This window comes from Notechis scutatus, chromosome 3 (assembly GCF_049901735.1).
Source record: "Notechis scutatus isolate UNSWTSFEM ecotype Mainland chromosome 3, rNotScu1.2, whole genome shotgun sequence".
NCBI classification, from domain to species: domain Eukaryota; kingdom Metazoa; phylum Chordata; class Lepidosauria; order Squamata; family Elapidae; genus Notechis; species Notechis scutatus.
Genome location: NC_142011.1, coordinates 54,930,178 through 54,946,045, shown reverse-complemented (window position 1 = coordinate 54,946,045; position 15,868 = coordinate 54,930,178). Strand labels below are relative to the sequence as shown.

The following is a 15,868-nucleotide window of genomic DNA, read 5'->3' as shown; positions in this document are numbered from 1 at the left end:
AAGGGAAGAGCTGTGATGATTCATTCAGCTTTCTAAAGGCTTCAGAAAATGCCCGGATGCACATAGGGTGGCTTGGCTTACCAAGAAGAATAAGACAAAAGCACAGCGAAAACTGAGGGCACTATATCTGACCAACTACACACAGAGCATTTTCATTATTAGCTCTAGGTAGCCAATATCTAGAAACTTCTATCACACCACATTTCCATCTCCTACTAGTAGAAGGATCACCAGATACTTACGTGGTAGCATCAGCTCACAAAAAGAAAGGTGACAACACCACCACCACCCGCACACACACACATTTTTGACTGTATGAATATTGTTCTGGAACACATCTGGCTAACACATTAAATCTGCAGTGACCATTTACTTCAGCATTAGTTTAATAAAAGTTTAGGACATTGGAACTTAAATCAAATGATATAGTAAGAATGCCATTCTTGCAGCTTAATAAAGAGGGATAACTAATTCATGCAGTTTCAAAACATTTCAGTATTAGTGAAGTAAATAACAGCAAACAGACTTATAACACAGCCTTCAGCAATCTAGGTTATGTAGAATATGACACCTAATGTGTACAGAAATACCAAACACAGCCAGTCAGGATCAAATTCCTGGCAGTGGGCAGAGTTAGCTTGCAACACTGAATTCTAACTACTGCATCACCAGGGCTAATTAGTCCCTGAAAATATTCTTTCCTTTTGGAGAAACTGTAACCCAAGCTACTCAGGTAGCCACCCAAGCTACTTTTGACCACAATTGGGGCAAAAATTTCCATTGCTAAGCAGGGTGGTTAAGTGAGTTGCACCTGGTTTTATGACCTTTTTTTTGCCATGGTTGTTAAACAAATCCCTGCAGTTACTAAGTGAATCATGGGGTTATTAAGTGTAGCTGGATTTCACCATTGAATTTTACTTGTCAGAAGCCGGTTGGAAAGCTTGCAAGTGATGATGGTGGTATGTCTAACTTTAAGAACATCCAGCTGATAATTAAATGAGTGGATTTTTAATTCATAGCTTTAATTGGCAGGCCAACCTCTTCTTTGAAGTTAAAAGGAAACCATTAACAGATAACTCTTCTCCCTTCCACTGCTGATATTACAGCATTATCTCTTATGAGAAGAGAATGAGAACGCTCTGAACATAAGTTTTCCCTGATGGAACAATATGCCTCAAGGGGCTGAACTAAGCCTGCTCTCTACAGAACTGGAGTTTTTTGTTGGGGAAAAGTTTATTGGTTAAATTTCATCCTATTAAACAGTTGCTGTTAGATTTGAAAAAAAAAAAAATAGCAAAGCCAGTTGAAGGGACTGAAACTTCCAGAGTTTCATATTATTGCACAGTATCGTCTATGTTGTTTTTTTTATTATAGTCAGTTATGATCAGAAATCACTCCAGCTGATTCACATGTCAACACTGCATCACTGGATGATTAATCACCCTGGCTTGCAGCTGGAAGTGCCTCAGTTAAAAATCACTTTAGTTCTAAGGACAAGTGTTTAATCTCTAATAGCTCTTTCACTTATACAAAGCTCAAGCTAAGTAGTGGACAGCTGTGTTGAGCTTGCTCTAAGCAGACTGGAACATCTCTATGAAAGAGGAAATCTATGCAAATCTAATATTGCTTCTAAAATCTCACATCGCTAATAAAGGGCAAATCTGTGGGGCGGGAATTAGGGATGAAACAGTAATCAAAAAAATCAAAAAAGTATATCAGTAATCTGAACTTGCAGATCTTGGCAATCAAAGCACTACCTTAGCATCTGAGATCTTAAAGCTCCAAGTTAGTAGAGCAGCTTGTAATAGATGGATGTGGAGATGTGGGGTTGAAGAGTATAAACCAGGAATAGTCAACCAGTTCAAAATACATAGAAGGCCCTTGTCAAACTTCAAAACATGGCCTGCTGTCGCAGACATTTTTTCGTTTCTCAGCTTGCCACAGAGTATTGGGCGGGGGTGGGGGGAGGAAAGAAAAAAACTATCCTGCAATCTGCAACTCTTACACTGCAAAAACATATAGACTATACAACTCGATCAGGGCAAAGCAATAGATGCAATCTACATAGACTTCTGTAAAGCCTTTGATTCAGTGGTACACGACAAACTACTCCTAAAACTAAAATCTTATGGTATCTCTGGACACCTGCATAACTGGACAGAAGCATGCCTGTCAAACAGACAACAAATGGTTAAAATTGGGAGCGTCCTATGAAATTCTGTACCTCAACAGTGGTGTTCTAGGACCAACTCTCTTCATACTCTACATAAATGACCTCTGTGATCATATTAAGAGCAACTGCGTCCTCTTCACTGACGATGTAAAGCTATTCAACACCACAGACAATACTGCTACCCTTCAAAAAGACCTCGACTATATATCAGAATGGTCAAACAAATGGCAACTTCAAATCTCAACAAACAAATGTTCTGTCTTACATATTGGCAAAAAAAATCAGAAAATAAAATACAGGCTGAATAGTCAAGACCTTGTTGATGATCCAAACTCTGTCAAGGACCTTGGAGTACTCATCTCAAATGATCTAAGTGCTAGAGCCCACTGTAACTACATAGCCAAAAAGGCATTAAGAGTTGTTCATCTAATCTTACGTAGCTTTTTCTCTGGTAATATTACACTAATAACTAGAGCATACAAAACATTTGCTAGACCAATACTCGAATACAGCTCATCAGTCTGGAACCCACATTACGTATCTGATATTAACACAGTTGAGAAAGTCCAGAAATATTTCACAAGAAGAGTTCTCCACTCCTCTACTCGTTGCAGAATACCTTGTGCCACCAGACTTGAAGTTCTAGACCTAGAAAACCTAGAACTATGCCGCCTTCGGTCCAATCTAAGTATAGTATATAAAATCATACATTGCAATGTCCTACCTGTCAATGAATACTTCAGCTTCAACCATAACAACACTAGAGCAAACAATAGATACAAACTCAAGGTTAATCGCACCAAACTTAATTGCAAGAAATACGACTTCAGCAACAGAGTGTTCAATGTCTGAAATACTCTACCTGACTCTGTGGTTTCTTCCCCAAACCCCAAAAACTTTAACCTTAGACTGTCTACTATTGACCTTACCCCTTTCCTAAGAGGTCTGTAGGGGGCATGCATAAGCGCACCATCGTGCCTATCGTCCCTGTCCTATTGTTTCTTTTATTTTTCTTATATGTAGCTATGTATTCATAACTATGTTTTTACTTATACCTATTATCTTGTAGGCAATTGACAAACCAAATAAATAAATAAAATAAATAAAGAGGTTTGGAATGCCAGCCCAGACAACAAGAAACCATCTGGTGGGAACCAAGGTCATCTCAACAGATGCTTGGCAAAGGCCTGAAAGAATTGCCATAGTCACACCAGAACTCCTAATTGGACAATATGACCTGGTAGAGGGAGGGGAGGAAAGAATTCATTCTTTAATTAGGCAAAAACCACAGGAACTAGTTAAAGAGTTGACTTTGCTTTAAGCATGCCGAAATGATGTACTCAATAAAGTTATGCTTAAAGAGATCTGATCATCTCGATTTGCTGGTGTGGTTGGGATCGTCAGTCACAACCTTGACAACCCTATCTTGCATTAAAACAATATAAATGTTATTTAGCCATAGCAGTACAATGTACTTGTTATACACAAAAGAGTACACAAATGCCTCACACATAACTACACACAGATAGACAAAGCAAGTCCTATAAAAGTGAACCAGTCCTCAGTTTCTTTCATTATGTCCCTGTTTTGCTGAAAGAAGACATCTAGGAACAATTAAATTCAAGTAATCTACAATGAAAATAAGAACTAAAAGTAACTTAATTATGTTTGCTTTGACTTTAAAGTTTCACATAGAATTGCTGGAGGGTGAGCTTTGCAAAACTCGGGTGGCTGACACCGGAGGTCACTGCACTCAGTAAGCTGTTTTTATATTAAGTCAGATATTGGTCTACATCGTTCATTATCTGCACAGACCACTAGTAGCAATATAGAATGCCAGGCTGGAGCCTTTCCAATCTTAGTTGAATCTGTTGGGATTTTTGATGTATATCAACCAGACGCCTCTCTCTAAGCTATTACTCTATTCAGAAGAGGGAGTGGAGATTGCGAGGATAAAGAACTTGCAACCTGAACTTCTCCGTGTTCCTTCAAAAATAAGTTCTGCAGGATATTCCCTAGTAAGTGTACAGGAAATTGTATTTTTCAGAATCCGCTCCTCAAACTTAACTGATTTCTATTCTAGTCCTGAACATTTTTAAAAAAAACACTCTTATACAAAATGAATACACTCCATTCAAACCAAGGCATTTGCACACATCTAACTTTGTAGCCTAATCTTTTGGGTATATTTGGTTATGATTTTTTTTTTTTTTTGCTGAAAGGGGTAAAACTAGACGAACATTTGAGAGGCAACTCAGATTGACAGTTCTGTGTTTCCATAGATGCTGCAGGAATTAAAAGGCTTGCTTTTTCTGCTAAGACTGTTCTTGATCCAAATATCTATTTATTACAATAAGCGAACACTAACTGATGTCCTGTTTTTAAGCACGAAAGGAATCTGAGTGGCAAGGCAGGAAAACCACTAGCACAGATGATTTCTGGGCAGCTCAATTACTGCTATGACTTTTAAGCATATTGGCTAGCTAACACCCTCATAATTTCCATTTTCTCCACTCTCTTTGTGTCCCTCTGAGAAAACAAAGGTATTTAAGAATTAAATATTCATATTGAAACTATTTCACATACCCATTGTGTCTCTGGACAAAGTAAATTGACCCAATGGTATATACAAAGGCTACACTGTGTGTTTTAAAACGATCAGACTAATTTTCCAGGAGCCTGGTCTGTCAGTGTTACTCATGTCAAAGGAGGCTCCATGATTAGAATCAATGTATTTCTGAATGATAAATATGATGGAGACACAGCAGCCAAGCTATTTTAGCATGTCCTGCTGATATGTTTGCTGTAATATATATTGTGGTTGGATAATTTGCTGGAAACATAATGTTCCCCGGGATCAGAAATGCAAAAATATTGTCTATCATCATTCCTTCTGTGGACCCACCACAATGACCCACCAGGTTGAAAATGTTGTATCTTTTTTGCATATTGTAGAATTTATGGAAGGCTAAAGAACACTCACTTTTGAAACATAGCCTTCAACATGCCAAGCAATGCATGCTGGGGTCTCTCAAATCAACAGATGTTCTGCACCTCTTCAATGTCAATTCATATCTGCCTTGTTTTCCTACTAGAGATCTACATAAAACAGTGTAAATGTATATGGGTACAATTGAATTATACAGTGTCTTTGCACCATTCCAAAAACCAACTCTGTGCCTGTACAATCCCACACAGTCATCTGTGTCGTTGGCTCAGCTACAGCTAAAATTTCCATTTGTAATATTTTAATTCTATAGGTAGCCTATTTTTCTGTTGCTGGGAGGCCTTGCCTCACCAACATCTCAAAGCAGCCATCTTTATGCAGCTTCTATATTTTGTTCCTGGTACTTCTCTGTAAGCATGCCAGACAATTACTTCCCCCACTCCCATTCCAGCTACCCTAGTAAATTTGCAAGAATGCTTAGAAATAATGGAGAAAGCCCTGGTTGCAGAAATGCTAACATGCTATAGTTTCATCGTGGTAACTTGCAGGAGGCTTTTCAGAGTAACCGAGGAAAGGCATCTTTGCAACTAAGAGTTTTTCCTGAAGGTCAACCATTCAGTATTTATTTGTAAACAATAAAAAGGAAAAGAACACCGACTGAAAATATAGCTGGATGCAGGCCACCATCAATTTAACTCATTTCTCTTTTGTGTGGAGTAGAGATGAAAACATGTTTGTTGATCCGGGACTGATGATAGCTCAAGGAATGGGACAGTGTTCAAATTTTTGTACCATCCTGGTACATTTGTACCATTCTTGATTTCCTAGAGATGAACTCTGAATGACTCAAAGTGTTGTTGTGCCTTCAGAATTTGAAGAAAGCAGAAAATAAGATGATCACAAGTTGTCTTTGAATTGTTCTGGGAAAACTGGAGAACAAAAATAGTGGTAGTGTGGAAATATTCATTCATATAGTTTTGCTCTCCTTCCTATATTTAAGAAGGAAATACTAGAATGAACTGAGATCTGAGTTCAAGAGCTTTAGGATTCAATCATCATTGGCTTTCCAACAGTTTTTTTCTTATAACAATTCAAATAACACTTTTAACAGTTAGCAGAATCCATTTGATTAATATCTAACCGTGCTGCTCTCTTCACTTATCAGGGCTGATCTTACTACTATTAAAAAGCTTCTGCTAAGCTTTCTGGTGTCTTACTCCCTAACTCTAGTTTTTGTTCTCAAAACAGCAGGGATATTAGTCATGCTTTGTACACTAAGTTGCATAATGCCAAGTCTAAAAATTGCATAGTGGGGCTACATGTCACTTCTAATAAACACTGGCTCAAACAATATTGTCCTTGCTGATTAAAAATACTTGGTGCACTAAAGCAAGGGTCTCCAACCTTTGCAACTTTAAGCCTGACAACTTCAACTCCCAGAATTCCCCAGCCAGGTCAATTCTGGGAGTTGAAGTCCGCCAGGCTTAAAGTTGCCAAGGTTGGAGACCCCTGCACTAAAGTTTCTTAATGTCAGAAGGGTAAAGACCCATCCTTGCTTTAAGCAGAGATCAGATTCATACCCAACTTCTGTCTGGTGCCAGATTCCAAAGAAATAACAACCTCTGTCTACCTATGTTTATGTGGAGCCTAAGTATTCCCCCACCTGCTATCATGCGCCCCTCTTCAACCCACAATCCAAGTTGTTTTCTAAAAGATTGGCAAATTGTTAAGCATAACAAAACCATTCATGCATTTTTTTTAATTTACTGGCTTCCTTACAAGCATCCTGCATAACTATGAGGAAATTGTCTGTAAAACATATACATGGAATGATGAAATCTCACTGGGGTAATTTGATTAAACTTCCTGTCTCAGAAAAGGCCACAGCTGTCTAATCAGGAATGAGTAAGAAGACTGCGGCTGAATTCAATCCAGGTTTTAAGGGCATGCACATACCCTCTATTTTATTGTTGAATGCTATAAAAATAGGTAATTGCTATTTATCTACTGGATGATAAGAAACCTGCTTTCAAATAGTGCAAGAAACGATTTTGTGCAAATCACTGGATACCAATCAAGGAATAGCAAAAGCCCAAATCTATACAGCTGCTAGCCATTAAACCATCACTACTCAGGTGTACTAGCCCTCCAATCATTCATACATCTCTCTTTGCCTCACATCCTGTCTACCTGAGTCAGCCTGTAAAGGCAACGCTTTCAATGGAAGATAATATCTGTAACCCAGAGTTGAACAATGGAGTCTGGTGCTTTCTAAGCTTTATTGTTGTTTACAGATGTTTCATTATCCAACTGGGTAACATCAGTGCTAGCATCTGTGGGTTTGCTTCCTGTTTATATGCAGTGGTCCTGCCAGAATTGGTGGTGTGTGCATGGTTTTCTCCTTTATAGTTTGTGATAAGAACTACCAAGGAAAAAAAATTACACCTGGCAGGTCAAACTACCACATATAAAAAGGGAGCAAACCTCACACTCACTAGGACTGATGATGTTATCTAGCCAGGTAATGAAATGCTTGCAAGCAAACAACCACACTGAGAGACCACCAAGGACTCCAAAGCAAAAATATACTAAATTGATTTAGTATATTAGGACCCAAGACCAAAGGGCAGCGCCTGACATTGAAGAGGGAGATATTGCTGCAAAACAATCACCTTGTAGGCGAGATGGACAGCATAAAAATTTAATCAATTGATCAATCAATCATAAAATTGCCTTAATGTAAGGGCAGTTGCCAACTATTTTTACTGTTTTCTCTAACAGCTGAAATTTAAAATTTCAGACTCCTGAAGGAACTTGTTATGAATCAATGAGATATAAAGAAATATAAAATAATGCGTGACAAATTTACAATAACCCTGGCTAAAACGTTGTAAAATTAAAAACAGCAAACTTTCAAAACAGAATCCAACTTTAAGCTTGTGCAAAACTCTTTTTTTTTCAAACCGCGGGAAAGGCAAAATGTATCTTTGCATATGAATGAGAAAGGTAGAACATTTTCCTCCTGCCTGCCTCAATTGCTCTCTGATATCCTGCAAAGTGAAAACATTACAATGTTTAGTTTGCATGCACACATCTCAGATATTAGGAGTTAGCTACTTGAAGCCCTAAATGGCACCTACTATACTTTCTCTGTTTCACAGAATCCTATTATTCTGATCAGGCATAAAGGTCTAACGTGCACTGCTGGTTTGGGTATTATTTCAGTGAAGCTTCACAAAGGAAAATACAAAATTCAATACAAAAGCGTTGAAAAAAATGACTGTTAAGTCAAAAAAAAAATGACTTATGACTGTTTTTTGCATTTACAACCATTGCAGTAAAGGTAGTCCTTGACTTACGACCACAATTGAGCCCAAAATTGATGTTGTTAAGTGAGACATTTGTTAAGTGAGCTTTGTCCCATTTTACGATCTTTCTTGCCTCGGTTGTTAAATGAATCACTGCAATTGATAAGTTAGTAACCTGGTTGTTGAGTGAATCCGGCTTCCCCATTGACTCTGCTTGTCAGAAAGTCACATGACCTTGAGACACAGCAACAGTTGTAAGTATGAACCAGTTGCCATGCATCTGAATTTTGATCACACAATCATGGGGATGCTGCAAAGGTTGTAACGGTCAAAAGTCACTTTTTTCAGGGCCGTTGTAACTTTGAACAATCACTAAATGAACTATTGTAAGTTGAGGACTACCTGTATTCCAGTGGTCACATGATCAAAACCCAGATTCTTGGCAACTGACATGTGTTTATCATGGTTGCAGTGTCCCGAGTCATTAATCTTTTGCAACTTTCTGACAAACAAAATCAATGGGGAAGCCAGATTCACTTAACAAACGCGTCACAATTATTTATTTAACATCTGTTGGTGGAAAGGTTGCACAAGTGGGGCAAAATTCACTTAACAAATGTCCTGCTTAGCAATTGAAATTTTGGGCTCAATTGTGGTCGTAAGTCAAGGACTACCCGTAACAAAAAATAGACAAAGTAGAACGATCTCCTTTAGGTGAGTGGGTAATCTTTATTTTACTTTTACATCAGCTGCTTTTAGGGTTTCTGGAATAAAGATTTGCATGGCAGTTATCAGCACTGATTTTTTCTAAATCACTGGAAATTTTTAAAATTTATTTTCAAAAGGTAATTATGTCATAGGAAAATACATTTAATTTTATTTAAATATAATTGGGTGAGAAAGACTGCTGAACCCTCAAACTGTTCCAAAACCAAAACAAAGATGTTATGGTAGCTGCCATCTCAAACCACTTTGCACTGTCATGCACAAGTGGACAGACTGTTTAATAAATGGAATTTCAAGAAATATGCTTTGTTTTGAGGAGTCATGAATAATTGTAGTCAAGGCACTGAAAAGTCTTGTTCTCTTTTGTAGTCACTCATTATTAGCATATTCCATATTATTAGCATATTCCAGTCCTATAATATTTACATTAACTTGACTGTATTTTCCTTTTGAGTACTATAGACATGAATGAATAATCCTCATGAATTCTTTGGTTTTTGTCTTTCTGGCAGAATCACATTTGCAAAGAAGCTTGGAAGGAAACAGTAGGCTTTGGCTGAGAAACTTAAACTGGAATGCTGACTTATAATTTTGAGAATTATAATCTTTGAATAAAATATATTACACGACCGAATTATGAATAAAAGGGAATTAGATTCTGTATTCCATTGCTTCTATTTGCACTGACATTGCAAAGATGACTCCAGGAGGTAAAATTCTATCTTAATGGTTAATGATATTATCCTCCTGTTTTGAACACAGTTTCCTGCACCTTGATTAACCAGAACATTTGGGCTGGCTGAATCTAAAGCTGAAAGAAAGATTTCACTGAACTTTTCAGAAAAAGGGGGACTCCGAATCTACCCTTTGCGTTAAATCAGGCCACTTGTTATGTTTAACCTTATTATCTGCAGAAATGTTTATACACTGGGGTTCTACCAAAGGAAATGTTTTCAGTCTACAGTGTTGCTATTTTCAATCCAATTTAGTTCCATAAAGTCTGCATAGAAGGAACTTGCACATGCACAAAACTGATGAAGCAATGAAATGCAGGCTACGTGGCTTTCAGATTGCAAAACTGATGCACGGTATCCCACGCTGGGTCTGGCCCATAGTTGGGCCCATTACAAATAATGATTATTTTCTTCTCAGCTACCCCAATGAAAATAGGAGCTGCATATATCAGTGCCTTATCACTACACCAATTATCTGAAATGGCATTATTTTCCCTCAGCTGAATAAAAAGTATACAGCATTCAGCATATTTATTGCGTGACTCATTACCTACTGAGACTTGAAAGCTTAATAAGCAAATGAATACACTTAATTAGTCAAATCACACAATGCCAAAACACACCGTTATGGAACAAATGCCTCACAAACCTGCTGGATTTAAACAGTATATTACTCACAGTACAAGGCAGAGGAATTCATTCACAGCTATCAAAGCATAGGGCTTATACACGTGAAATTGCATTTATCACCAAGGTGAAAATCTTGCATTTTAAGATCAGCCTCCTTCCATGCTTTAGAACAGGGGTAGTTCCAACCTTGGCAGACTTTAAGACTTCTTAAAGTGCAGACACCCGACTTGTGATCTGACTCTCTCATTACCAGAAGCTATGCAACCTTGCCACAAGCAGCTGATTCTAGTGCAATCAAGGCACACTTAGGTATTTGTTCCTTTCTTTTGTAACTTTAATGCCAGGGAAGGCAGAGATGTGGGAAGAAGTGTTTGTAGTAGTTTGTAGCAAACTGGCTGAGGAATTCTGGGAGTTGAAGTCCACAAGTCTTAAAGTTGCCAAGGTTGGACACCCCTGACTTAAGTGATCTGACTCTCTCATTACCAGAAGCTATGCAAGCCTTGCCACAAAGCAGCTGATTCTAAGTGCAATCAAGGCACACTTAGGTATTTGTTCGTCATTTCTTTTGTAACTTTAATGCCAGGGAAGGCAGAGATGTGGGAAGAAGTGTTTGTAGTAGTTTGTAGCAAAGCTGGCTGAGGAATTCTGGGAGTTGAAGTCCACAAGTCTTAAAGTTGCCAAGGTTGGACACCCCTGCTTTAGAACCTGAGGTACATAGGTCACCTTCAAAACAGGGAGCAGAATAATAGAGATTCTCCACTCAATCTCCTAGAAACCTTTATTATTATTATTATTATTATTATTTAGGTTTTCTTTTTCTAGGATTGAAAATCTCTGCCCAATGATAACTTCAAGGTAAAAATGCTATAAGTGCTTCTTGACTTTCATACCAACCAGACACCACTTATGCTCTTCTTTAAAACACTGTCTTTCAGTTTCTCAGTGAGAAGCCCTTTAACAACTGCATTCTAAAGCCAGATGCATCATTTCAAGACCCCTAGTGCCATCCCTTCCTTCCCTCTGAAGGACAAGGAAGAAGGTTGAGGAGGAAGAAGGTTGAGAAGAAGGAAAAGAGTGAATAGCGTTGGGACACTTCACCAAGTCTCTTCTTATGTTCAGTGATGTCAGAGGAGAAAAGCTGACTTGCTTTGTCTGTTCCCAAGTCTGTCCTGGGTCAAACTAACAGTACACACAACACAGTAAGGTGGGCAAGAAGAGCAGTAGAGGAACAAAATAGAATATTTTGTGCTCTGACATCACGACCATCCTATTGAGTTTTATATATTTTGTGTTTAGGTTTTATAAGGCAACCTGTTAATGCAAGAAGCAAATGGATGGAATAAAGGTTTTGAAATGGCAGCTGTCCTTTTTTCGCAGAATCAGAGAAAAATAGCTGATGTATCTTCAGCTAAAATCAAATTTATCTTGGCCTTCCGGTTTGCTAGCTTTCGGCGGAGGCAGGGATTTGCCACTGTGCGATCCTGCTGCGTTCACTGCCAAGGTTTCCCGATCCATTTGGATCTGGGGATACAGCTGCCCTGTAGAGGCAGCGGAAGATAGGGGATCCGGCAAGGGGTTTGGGGTACCGCAAACCCCTCCCCAGCTGGCTAAACTCCCTTTTCCCGAGGCGGAGGAACGGCGGTCAGCAATGGCCGCCACGAAGAAAGCTGCAGCCGGGTAAGCAAGAGCAGGAGGGAGAGAGCTGAAAGAGAAGTGAAAGTTGCTTCTGGCTGGGACAAGACGGGAGAAAGTTATTTGGAACCTTGAAAGCTGTTAAGTATCTATTGTTCCTTGCGAGAGTTACAAGCTGCGAATACCCTAAAGGGAAAAGTTTTTTTTCTTTGTTCGACTCTCCTTCCTAAAGTGACACCGGAAAAAAAATCTTTTTGGCTGTGAGTGGGAAGGAGAGTGAAAAAATCTGAGCAAAATTTGAAAATAAGGAGAAGATTGCCTAGAATTGCAAAGAGTTTAAAAACTTCCAAAAATATATTTGAAAAGGATTTGTGATTACTTTAACCCCAGAAAGAGAAAGTGTTTGTCTTGAAAAATAAAACTTGTTTAAAAAAAATAAAATCAAATTTATCTTTACATCTATACAAATCATGGAAATCAGCACACTCCAGATGCTATGGAAATATACAGCGACTCTCAGCACTTCTAGGTACCATAGCCAATAAGTCTAGGAATTGTGTAACACAGCATAATCTGGAGTGCCACAAACTGCCTACCACCTCCAAAGTATGGTTGGTTTCAAAAAGGAAACGAACCATAGAGAGCAAACTATAACTAACCTAGAATCTGCAAATATAGGTATGGTTTTAGCAGATCATCACATTGCACCAAATTGTATCTTTCTAAATGGAATTTAGGTCCAGAAGGAACAAATATGAAACTCCAGAGCAGGCAGAAGCAATGGGGTCTGGTAGCAAGCTACGCTGACATACCTGTTAGGAAAATGGTAAATTGTTGTGAAGAGTTCATTTTAATAATTTTTGTGCTGATTTTTAACAGCATAAGTTAGATAGGCAACTTTCCCAGCACTATGTACAGTTAAAGTCATTCTAAGTGCATAAAAATGCATTTGTTTGTTGCCAAGTAACTGACTGGATGCATAGAGATTGTGCCATCATTAGTGCTTTTAGATGTATCCATTATTGTGTATGTGTCCTGCCTCAAACATAGGCTGAGTAACTTCCTGTGTTTTCCCCATATTTTTGCTATGTTTTAACCATGAAAAGAAGTCTATTAAAAAGAAAGATATAAAGACATTTCTTTTCATTAGTATTCCTAAGAATTTTCTGTTTGGATGTGTCACAGAAAGACAGGAGACATTATTCTCTCATATCCTACTGTTTTAGAAGTTCAGTATTCTTCATGCAGCTACTTGCACAGTTACAAGTGGTGATATAGGAACCCATGCACATGGAATGAACTACCTAGCCTTATGATCAATTACTCATTTCAGTAATTATATGTGTCTGCTCACATATTTACCTTTAGTTTATGATTGCTAAAAGTTACAAGAGTGGGCAGCTATCAACAGTTGGGAGAATGTGAACCTAATGAAATTCATGATTCCACGTAGCTATAAAAAACTATGAAAATAGGAAGCCTATCATGGCTTGAAGCCAGAACCATCCATATGCTCTTATATGATATTTACTTACATCAGATCCTTCTATATTCATAGGCATGAATTTGAGCAATTCATATTGTATATTAGATTATGCAAACAAGCACATTCACTGTATATATTTGACTGCATATGCCTCTCATAGTTTGTTCACCTGCCCTTTAGAAATGATAATTATATAACTTGCCAAAGTCCATAAAAGAGTCTTTGCAAAGTGTAAGTTTTTAAAAGGTACATGTAACACCTCCTGCTCCCATCTGCCATCCTCACCCCACAAGTTCCACTGCCCTTTAAAACAGTCTCCCCTAAATATGTCTTACTCTTTCATTTGTTAGTCCCAAACCACCTGATCCTGTTAAAGTAGGGATAGACAAGCTTTTATCTCCTAAAAGCCTAATTATTTTAGAGATAATTTGGGAAAGGAGTAACATTGAAATAAACAGAGTCAAGCAGCTCATATATTTCTCTTCCAAGCAGCTAAGAGGTTTGACCTGATTATTTTTAAGCTGAGGTCTACTTGAAGCATGAAAGCTGATATGCTTTTGGTGTGTTCCACTCTGACTTGATTGCAACTTCCCTCACCCACATCTGAGTATTAATATAATCTACAAAGGGTTTTTTTTTATAAATTGTTTCTTCCATGACATGCACAAGTCTTCATTTTGATATGCTATCTATGATGACTGTCATGTATGTCCCTGTCTGCTGTGTGAATCCAAAAGGTTCAGCATAGAGTGAACTTCATATCTAGATGTTGCAGATATTAAAACAGGCTCTCAATTATTTATCTAGAACTCAGGAAGCCATTTTATAACCAATAAATTCATTTAACTCAGTAATATCTACATTGACCAGCAAAGACTTTCTAGGTTTTGGGACTGGTAATCTATCTCAGACCCATCTGGAGATACCAAAATTAAGCTGGATTTTATAGAAATACAGATATCCTACTATGCTAGGCTGTTCACACTTGATCCATAAAACTACATTATGCTTCAAGAAAAAAACATTAAGCTTCTTTGTCCCAAAGGTGGGTTTTTTTGCAAGAGGCAACTGAACTTTCTTGTTTTATTTGAAGACGATTCGCTTCTCATCCAAGAATAAGAATGGATGAGAAGCGAAACGTCTTCACAGAAAACAAGGAAGTCCTGTTGCCTCTTGAAAAAAGCACCTTTAAGACAATCATGACCTGGATGACTGAGATTCTCCATAGACATTAAGCTTCTTTGTAAGGTTAGATGTTAAAAACAAAATGAAATGGTAAAAGAAACAGTGACATGTTGCCTCTAAGACAAGAGTATATCTACTCTAAGCTGTTTCATTACTTTGTACCAAATACATTGCTAATTACTTTTGCCCTCTGTGTTTCATTTTGTGTTCTGGCTTGTTTAAGAATGCAATTTCAGATTTGTTTTTAATCAGAAAATGCTTTGTTAAGCAATCATTGATTTTCCCCATGCCTATGTACATAAAATGCAATGTTTTTACTCTATGATCCCATCTTCCAACCTTGCTATTTTTCCTCCCTCCACTTTGCTGGGTTTTACAATAGTGCCAGATATGTGTCTAAGAATAAAACACACTAAAGTACAATGCAAAATGACATTAAAAATAAAATGGAAATGGAAAAACAGATTTGATATTTGAATAAAAAATACATTTGGTATCTCATAATCAAAGATGTTATCTCCCAAGGATTCATGAAGACTAAAGAAAGAAGTAGACAAGAACTACTCAATTCCATTAGAAGTCATACAGCTTAAAGCCAGCCTTCTACAACCAGGTACTTCATGATGTGAAGGATAGCATACAATTTCCAGAATTCCCAAGCAGAAAGAAGTTGGAAATTATGAGGGTTATCTGAACTTCTGAAGGGCAAGCAAGATTAAATTTTGCTAACTTAACAGCTCAAGATGAAACAAAAGATTGTAAGTATAAGTGGTTTAGGAATGCCTTAGCCATGGATTGGTTCTTCTTCTTTTGAATAAGATATAGGTTATTATAGGTATTGTTCCCATGAGCAGAGCCATCACATGTGTTTGGGGGGGTTGTCATGTGGCCATCACAAACCAAGGCTTTTATTCCATAAGCTTAAATTATAATAATTTAAACTTTACAATGCAGTGAGGGAGAAGGCAACTGCTGCTTCTCCCACCCTTTTTTCCCTTAGTCCTCACCTTCTTGCTTGCCAGACCCAGTGCAAAAAGAAGTCAAACA

General features: G+C 37.9%; 1 protein-coding gene across 1 annotated transcript in view; it reads right to left on the bottom strand.

Moving 5' to 3' along the window:
• KCNC4 (potassium voltage-gated channel subfamily C member 4) overlaps positions 1-15,868 on the bottom strand; it is a 32,132-nt gene that overhangs the window by 990 nt on the left and 15,274 nt on the right. The gene's annotated exons all lie outside the window — the stretch shown is intronic.